The following is a 9,331-nucleotide window of genomic DNA, read 5'->3' as shown; positions in this document are numbered from 1 at the left end:
GAAATTAAACATAAACAAAGAAGAATGACGTAAACAATGACGCCAACGAAGGCTTCTCACCCCTCTCCTGTCGTAAATCGCAATTTTCTAAACCATTAAGTGGTCAACATTTTCTTTTGTTCACTGAGAAGGAAGTATTTCTCAAGTTTTCTAACTTATTTATTTCAGTATATCAGAAGTCATTATTTGTTGATTTAAATAAGATAAAACGATATACATATAAACAGTGGCTGACCCATTGAGTAGGTAGTTTACACAATAAAATATTGACCACTAAAAAAGAAAATATGTACTTACACAAAAATAAAGCATTTTTGCGAGTGCCAATGATTAACTTACAACCTTAAACTATTACTAAAGCTAAATTAAGTGTCACAGAAATCATTGATAACATATGAAACAGGCAGTGCTAGGCGTCTTTGTATATTCTTTGCAAGGCACAAATCAACGCTAATGACGGCGAAAGCAGCCATCCATCCTGAACCATTTAAAGATCGATTACAAAACCTCACCTTGATTGTTCTGATCAGTTGAACAAGTAAACTGGAACAATTTGTACCATAGTATTTCTTCCATTAATTCTATTCTTCGATGCATGGGATAAGCTCCCATTAAAACCAAATGTTCTGTTATCTTTGGAAACCGAGATTGGTGAATTTTGACATAACACGTGACCGCACGTGCACATGACGTCAAAGTCACGTGTATTCTCCATCGAGCGTGCAACGAATTCGGCACGGTTCGCGATAAACCGCCACGCTTTAATGAATACCCAGTTGTAATGCCCAAACGCGACACGTGACCGACACGCCTGCAGTTACGGACTTCCAGGAGGAAAACGCGCTTGTCAGGCAAGCCTGATATATTTGGAAATAATGGACTCCGGCGAAATATCGACAACTGGACGGGAGTGTATTATGAAACCGCGACATCCCGCTACGGGTCCATTCGGCTCTTTCGCGTTCCATCCATAAGGGTGGCCGTTCATCAAAACGTCACATTTCGCGATCTTTTCGGCTTTTGATGTGCCTTTGTCACGTAATCATGATCATATTGCTCATATTTCATAAGATTTGTGTCAGCTTTCTACTACATTGAGGTACTTTGTTCTGTTTGCGGAGCTGTTTGTAAACTAAGTTGGAAGTTTGTCAGATTCTTTTGAACTTATTCTGTTTGAAACATAAAAACGCCATACTTTGTGATGTTTTTTCTTAGATTTACATCGCTTTTCGTTTGCTTCACACGCCATACATTTGCCTTCCATAGGCAATGTGGAAATAAATGTTCAGTCGACCTAAGACTGTTACCCTGCTTTAGATTATACATGTAAATTATTAAACTACCATTATTTTCACATTGTTAAATAACGCTTTTGGTGTTTATTTGCTGTATCTGTCACAATTAATTTGTTCTACAATCAGGCATTCATCTTTTGTCAAAATAAGTGACAGTCGAACCCCGTTGGCTCGAACTCGCTTGGCTCGAATTTCTCATTGGTGCAAACTGGATGTAAAGGACCTATTTCTTTATACTGAATGCAAGCATTCCCGCTTGGCTCGAATTTTTCGAGGCTCGAGGTATTTTCACAGGCCCCTAGGAGTTCGAGCCAACGGTGTTTGACTGTATTTTAATATTTTTGAAATATTTAAGAATTCCATTTTCTGAGCCTAAATCTGAAACTCAGACTCAATATATCAGTAATTATGGGCGCTGGTAATTCTTTCTTCAACTACACTTATGTAAACTTTCATTATACCGAAAGCCTTTACAATTGAGTCTTCACCCATCTTTACAATCTGTGATCAAGGTATTTTTGCACCAAATTGGGAAAAAAACGTTTGATAATGTATCATGAGAGACACACAAAATATGACAATGTGCTCAGTGAGCGATTTTGAACGTTATTTCGATTGCGACGAAATTCAATCTTAAATCTAATAAATAAGGCAACAGAATCGATTCAATGTCTAAATTGAAAAAGTCATTTACAAATTGCTCATACATTCACATGAAAGGCATACTTTCTAATAGTATCAAACCTTTTCCAACCCACTAATTAAAATTTTATATGAATTCATACTCGGCCATAAAGAATGTCTATTATATAACGATATTGCAATTAAACCCCTTCGCTAGAGTAAACAATACACAAGTATATTTTAACGTTATTTAACAAAATACTACAAAAATATGAAGAAAAAAATTCAATTACTTCAATATTACGGGCATTTGGGAGTATTTGTGAAAACTGGCTTGCTCTAGAGAATTGTTTGAACAGCGTTTCGTTGAAGTTCTACGGCAAATACTCGAACTTAGAAAATGCACTCAAAACAGTTCAGATGTTATGGAATGCTTTAGTTGGTGAGAATTTGTTTACTGAATGTAATCAGACCCATTGTGCATTTTGACGCCACCTTGTTTGCTAAAACGATGGCTTTAATTTTTTGAGATGCGTTTCCGTGTTGATCCGGTCGTAAAAGAACTATTAAACGAAACCTTACTGTAGCACATGTATGAAATGTGTATGTATTTTTTAAATAGTTTTGCGTTCCTAACTCTTCAAACAGATAAAATTGTTTTAATAAAAAAATACGTATTTTTATCCCGATAATTGATACTATGAAAGAGGGGTTCCGGGAAGCTAACTTTCAGTCATTCGGAGCTCCTCGGCCATTTTTTCAAAAACAACCTCGGATGTATATGGACGGTTTACATACTTAAAAAGTGGTACGTTTAAGTCCGCTGCAAATAGATTGCGTAGTAATCTTATTTAGTAGTTAAAATTTATGACTTAACTCTTGGGAATCGTAATTATGTTTGCAATAATATACTTCACTGGCAATCAATTTAAACTGAGAGCAATGAATACAACTCTTAAACACTACATTTAATTAATGCTTTTATTAAAAAAAATACGGACTACTTCAACAGATGTACCGGCATACATCCGAGGTTGTTTTTGAAAAAATGGCCGAGGAGTTCCGAATGACTTTCAGTGTGTTGCGAATTTCACGAACTCAGAAATATCGGCAAACTGCGACGTTTATGAGTGGGAATTGTACGTATATAAATAATTTGTTTCCTTTTATTCATTTCTGAACTTCGTGTTATGAATAAAATATTAAGGCTTCGTTGCGTGTTTTAATATCATTATTATATTAATTAAAGACAACACTACATCAGATCTCCCACCCAGTTTCCTTGCAATATTTCAATGAAATCGCTTTATTTCTGGTACTCTGTGTAAGTGCAAAACCAGGCGAATGTGACCGGGATGAGGAAACATCTGCAACACAATTCCTTCAGGAGTCCTTAAAGATAACATCATGGCCATTCATACCGAAACGGAGCTCAATGATGAGCGAGAATATCTTTCTAACATCACTGAAAAAAATATCAACTATAATTAATATATCATACAACTATTGACCTATACAATTATTGACTAGTGAGCCATTGAATATTTATAGGTTATTTAAAATTGTGCTGTACAATACGGAGAAACATTTGGATGAGTAAACAGCTGGGAACAATATTGGACGAGCCATGTACGAGTCCAAATATATCATAGTTTATACATGTATATTGTACAACACAATGTTAAAAAACTTATCAATTCTTTACCTTCATAATTCCAAATAGCTTAATTATATTTTATTTTTTTAAAAGGGCTGATATCAGAATTTTGCATGTTGACGTTTTGTTTGCAAACAAACGGGAATTGATCATTGTTATTTAAGAGGATTTATGTCACTCTACCTTTAGAGCGTCTGTAGATCCCGATTTTCATTCGGAGCCTTTTCACGCGTTTCGGTCTTGATCGGTCCAACATGGGAAGTGTGAATCGAACACTACGGGAAAAGTACAGGATGTTTTGTTCGCGTGTGCGTCCTATACATAAATATATTGTACGATCACGTGTTGACAACGAGAGTCTGCGATATATAAAACGGTGTACTAAATACATCGATTTCACAGTTTGGCCGCCGAACGATACAATCTGCTCTCCATTACGCAATCGTGATGGAATCTTCGAGTGCGTCGATTGGTCAAACTGGCTCCCGGAAGTTAACGAATTGTTAACGCATGCATTCAGCAGACTCGTTGGATGTTCTTATTAGTGGTTTCCCTGACTCCACTTTGTCATAAAGGCCAATGGAAGATACAAAGGTGGACATTTGCGTTTGAATTTTTTAGTGTATACTACTTTATTTAAGCTCGACTGTACAGACAGCAATAAGCTGACATGAATCACATTTGAGAACTGGTAATGGTGTCCCTTGAAGCCATGAGCATGTACCCCTGGTGGGGCTGGAATCCACGACCTTTTGGTTGGGAGGCGGACTCCTTAACTACTACACGTCTCTCACCTCGCTCTCTTTAAATTTCATTCATTACAATTTGGTCATATTCATAAGAGACCGTTTGACAACGACGTCACAAGTGTTATCGTTTTCTGCCTATACAATTGTTCTGAGTTGCGCATGAGAATACAAGTTAAAGTTATTGCACCTACTAGACGAGTTTCTGCACCCAGTAGGAGTTATTGCACCCACTAGACGAGTTTCTGCACTCACTAGAAGAGTCATTGCACCCACTAGACGAGTTATTTCACTTACTAGACGAGATTTTGCACCCACTAGACGAGTTATTTCACCTACGAGACGAGTTTCTGCATCAACTAGACGAGTTTCTGCAGCCACTAGACGAGTTATTTCACTTACTAGACGAGTTTCAGCACCCACTAGACGTGTTATTTCACTTACTAGACGTGATTCTGCACCAACTAGACGAGTTTCTGCACCCATTAAACGAGTTATTTCATTTACTAGACGAGTTTCTGCACCCACTAGACGTGTTTTTTTATTTACTAGACGAGATTCTGCACTTACTGGACGAGTTTCTGCACCAAATAGACGAGTTATTTCACTTACTAGACGAGATTCTGCACCCACTAGACGAGTTATTTCACTTACTAGACGAGATTCTGCACTTACTAGACGAGTTTCTGCACCCAATAAACGAGTTTCTGCACTTACTAGACGAGTTATTGCACTTACTAGACGAGTTTCTGCACCCACTAGACGAGTTATTTCACTTACTAGACGAGTTTCTGCACCCACTAGACGAGTTATTTCACTTACTAGAGGAGATTTTGCACCCACTAGACGAGTTATTTCACTTACTAGACGAGATTCTGCGCTTGCTAGACGAGTTTCTGCACCCACTAGACGAGTTATTTCACCTACTAGACGAGTTTCTGCACCCACTAGACGAGTTATTTCACTTACTAGACGAGATTCTGCGCTTGCTAGACGAGTTTCTGCACCCACTAGACGAGTTATTTCACCTACGAGACGAGTTTCTGCACCCACTAGACGAGTTATTTCACTTATTAGACAAGTTTCTGCACCCATTAGACGAGTTATTTCACTCATTAGACGAGTTTCTGCACCCACTAGACGAGTTAATTCACTTTCTAGACGAGTTTCTACATCCACTTGACGAGTTTTTTCACTTACTAGACGAGATTCTGCACATACTAGACGAGTTTCTGCTCCCACTAGCCGAGTTATTTCACTTACTAGACGAGTTTCTGCACCTACTAGAGGAATTCTTTCACTTACTAGACGAGTTTCTGCACCCACTAGACTAGTTATTTCACTTACTAGACGAGATTTTGCATCCACTAGACGTGTTATTTCACTTACTAGACGAGATTCTGCACTTACTAGACGAGTTTCTGCACCTACTAGAGGAGTTCTTTCACTTACTAGACGAGTTTCTGCACCCACTAGACTAGTTATTTCACTTACTAGACAAGATTTTGCACCCACTAGACGTGTTATTTCACTTACTAGACGAGATTCTGCACTTGCTAGACGAGTTTCTGCACCCACTAGACGAGTAATTTCACTTACTAGACGGGTTTCTGCATCCACTAGACGAGTTAATTCACTTACTAACGAGTTTCTGCATCCACTAGACGAGTTATTTTTCTTATTAGACGAGTTTCTGCACCCACTAGACGAGTTAATTCACTTACTAGACGAGTTTCTGCATCCACTAGACGAGTTATTTTACTTATTAGACGAGTTTCTGCACCCACTAGACGAGTTAATTCACTTTCTAGACGAGTTTCTACACCCACTAAACGAGTTATTTCACTTACTAGACGAGTTTCTGCACCCACTAGACGAGTTAATTCACTTACTAGACGAGTTTCTACACCAACTAGCGGAGTTATTTCACTTACTAGACGAGTTTCTGCACACACTAGACGAGTTATTGCACCTACAGCGAGTTTCTGCACCCACTAGTCGAGTTATTGCACCTTCTAGACGAGTAATGGAAATTCTACACAACGACCGCGAAGCGCTAGTTATGTATAATTTCAATCACGAGGTTTGAACGTAGTAACCGTTCTGTACCATATTGCCAAGATTTCCGTGTTTATACTGATATATCGTTGTACACGCTACTTATCGCATGGTAATTGTTCCGCAAATCCCTAGTACACCCCAAAAGCCTTGTTAACACTTTAAACCAAATAAAAGTTACGCCCCCTCTATCGTCAATTCCTGGATACGCCCGTGTTTTGCAAGATCCACCTCAAGGCTGGCTCCTTTCCTTCAAGCAAAATTATGTTTCTTTGTTCAGGTTATATGCAGATTGCACTAGCGGCTAAAAGGGGGGTGCACCCGGCGCGCACCCCCTTTAAAACGTCCAAGTTTACTTTTTATGTCAATAAAGGAGAGAAATAATAATAGAATACGCCCATAATGCATCATTTCCGGCAACAAATTGTAATTTCTTGATAGAGTAACCCCAAATCCACATGCAAACAGTTTATGTCATATACTTACGCCCCTGAGTTACGCCCGCTCTAACGTCAATTCCTGGATCCTCCCCTGGCTTGCTTCTTTTAAGTCATGAAAATCATGCAACAGAAATTACTGTTCAAAAATTGTGTTGGTTTTTGCTTTAATCTTTGCTAAAAAAAGAGATGGCTTCGTTCTAGGTATCATTATTTAGAATACAACCTACTTTTTCAGCCAATGAAATTGCAGAAAGGCAATTATTAAGTACTAGGCTAAATCATTTAGAATTTAACTTTTGCGGGTGTTTAAAGGTCCGCCCACTGCCACTCATTCAATACACAATCCCTGCGTCAGAGTTTGCGTTGACAATGTTTCAGCCAATGAGATAGGCAGTAAGATGACCTGAAGTAACAATTAAATGATTAAGAAAGGCTCATTCGCTCCGTGCATTCCGCCCATTCTTAATCACTAGTATGTTACTTCATGTCATTATTCAGTGCCTCCGCGTATTGGATGACCAGACAGAGTCACATGTAATCATTTAGAGAAGCTCTCGCAACCGGAAATACTTTACATACATTTTAGCCGATGAAATTGCAGATAAGCAATCATTAAATACTAGGTTTAACCATTAAACAATTCAACTTTCGCGGGTGTTTAAAGGTCGGCCTACTGCCAATCATCCGATACACACTCCCAGAGTCAGATTTTGCGTTCACAATGTGTCAGCCAATGTGGTTGTATTCTAAGTCAGTTAGACGACCTGAAGTAAAATCTTATTGAAAGGCTCGTCCGCGATGCTCACTCCGCCCATTCTCAATCAATAAGATTTAACTTCATGTCATTTAACTATTACATTAAGAGTACAACCGCCAAATTTCTATTAAGTCAATAATTGTTTGTATTAAGTGGGTTAGTTTTTTAGAAGACCTCGACTGCACGCTAGCTAATATAGAGGTATTGTACGCTCAACACTAAGAAAGTTATCATTTAATTTAATCTTAATCTTTAAGTAATTAAGATGGCGCCGATTTTTTTGGTTTAAAGGGGCAAAAGAAATACTAACTACTACAAAGTGTGTAAATCAATTGTTTAGGGAGTTTTCTCGGCATAAAGGATATGATAGGTTCATCCCAACCCGGGCGTAGGGTGTTTTGCGGAAACGAGGTTTACCGAGTTTCCGCAGAACACCATGCGCGAGGGTTGGGATGAACATACCTTAAACAGGCGGCCATGCTAGATGCTTTTTCCACCTCAGTTCAACATAAATTGAAATAACTTTGAATTATTTTTACATACGGGTACTTTTTTATCTTTGCTCGTGGGCAATAAAAGGATATCTAGCTTGCCAAATATTGTGATATACTTATCAGGAAGTGGAGAAACCCGGTTTCGGGAGATTTCTTAATATATTGGTTTAAAGAAACATCCAATCCATAACATGGTTTATTAATGAAATTGTTTTGCATGCATTTATGTATACGTACTGGTAAACTAGTCTCATTTATGTTTGTTTCTGTAGTTATCCATATAAATATTGAAGATAGCCTTTCGCGTCGAGAATGACAGTTCCAAAGTAAAATAACTGTACTTTAATGGTGTATTGAAAAAAGAGGCCGTTTTTAGAATTTCTTATTTTTGTGACATTTTTTGAAAAAAAAACTGTTGAACATAAACCCGCTTGCAGCTCCAAAAAATATCTGGATTTTCCTGGATACGATTAATATGAAAGTTCTAGTAACTCCTCGTCCCATATAACATATATCATCCAATGCGTAAAGATAATGGAAAAATAAATGCCCAGCCAGATAATTGGCCATAATGGCAGATTTAATTATGAGAAATAGAATACGCGGTATTTCCCTTCGCCGGAAGAGCTACTACGAATAAATGGCTGCATCACAGGGAACTGCGACATTTGTTTGGTAAAATCAATTTTCGACGTCACGTGAAATGTCAGTTTTAAACGCTCGACGAGATTTAGTTAGTTCCCTGACTTTTCTGGTTTTCTGGTGTTCTGCGCTCTTTCCGCCTGAAATTGCCATTGGTTCTTGATAGGTCATTTTAAACAGAACAGAACAGAACTGAACGCATAAAATTGTAATTATTGCTATACCGTTTCGTGCTTATGCACCAGTCAATTCTAACCACGGCCCTTCAGTTCCGGGGAATAGCGGGGACTTTGACTTTTGGTCCAGCTGATCCCGGGTAAAATCCCCGCCCTGTGGAGACAAACTGTTGGTAAATTCCCCGCCAAATGCCCCGCACCCCAGGATACCTAGGTAAGGCCCATTCCCCGCTATTTTCGGAGCGAAAACAAAACCACCGCTTACACTCGGCACTGCGGGGAGTAAAAACTCCCATTTCCCCCGCTAATCCCGGTATACCCCGGACCTGGTGTGTGTGGGGGGGGGGGTACAATTGACTGGTGCATTACTGCAATGCGGTATGATGTCAACGTCTGCTGATTATGCAAATACATAAATACAGTGTATCTCCAAGTGTCACTG

This window comes from Mya arenaria, chromosome 5, assembly GCF_026914265.1.
Source record: "Mya arenaria isolate MELC-2E11 chromosome 5, ASM2691426v1".
NCBI classification, from domain to species: Eukaryota; Metazoa; Mollusca; class Bivalvia; order Myida; family Myidae; genus Mya; species Mya arenaria.
Note: the sequence above shows the minus strand (reverse complement) of the source record.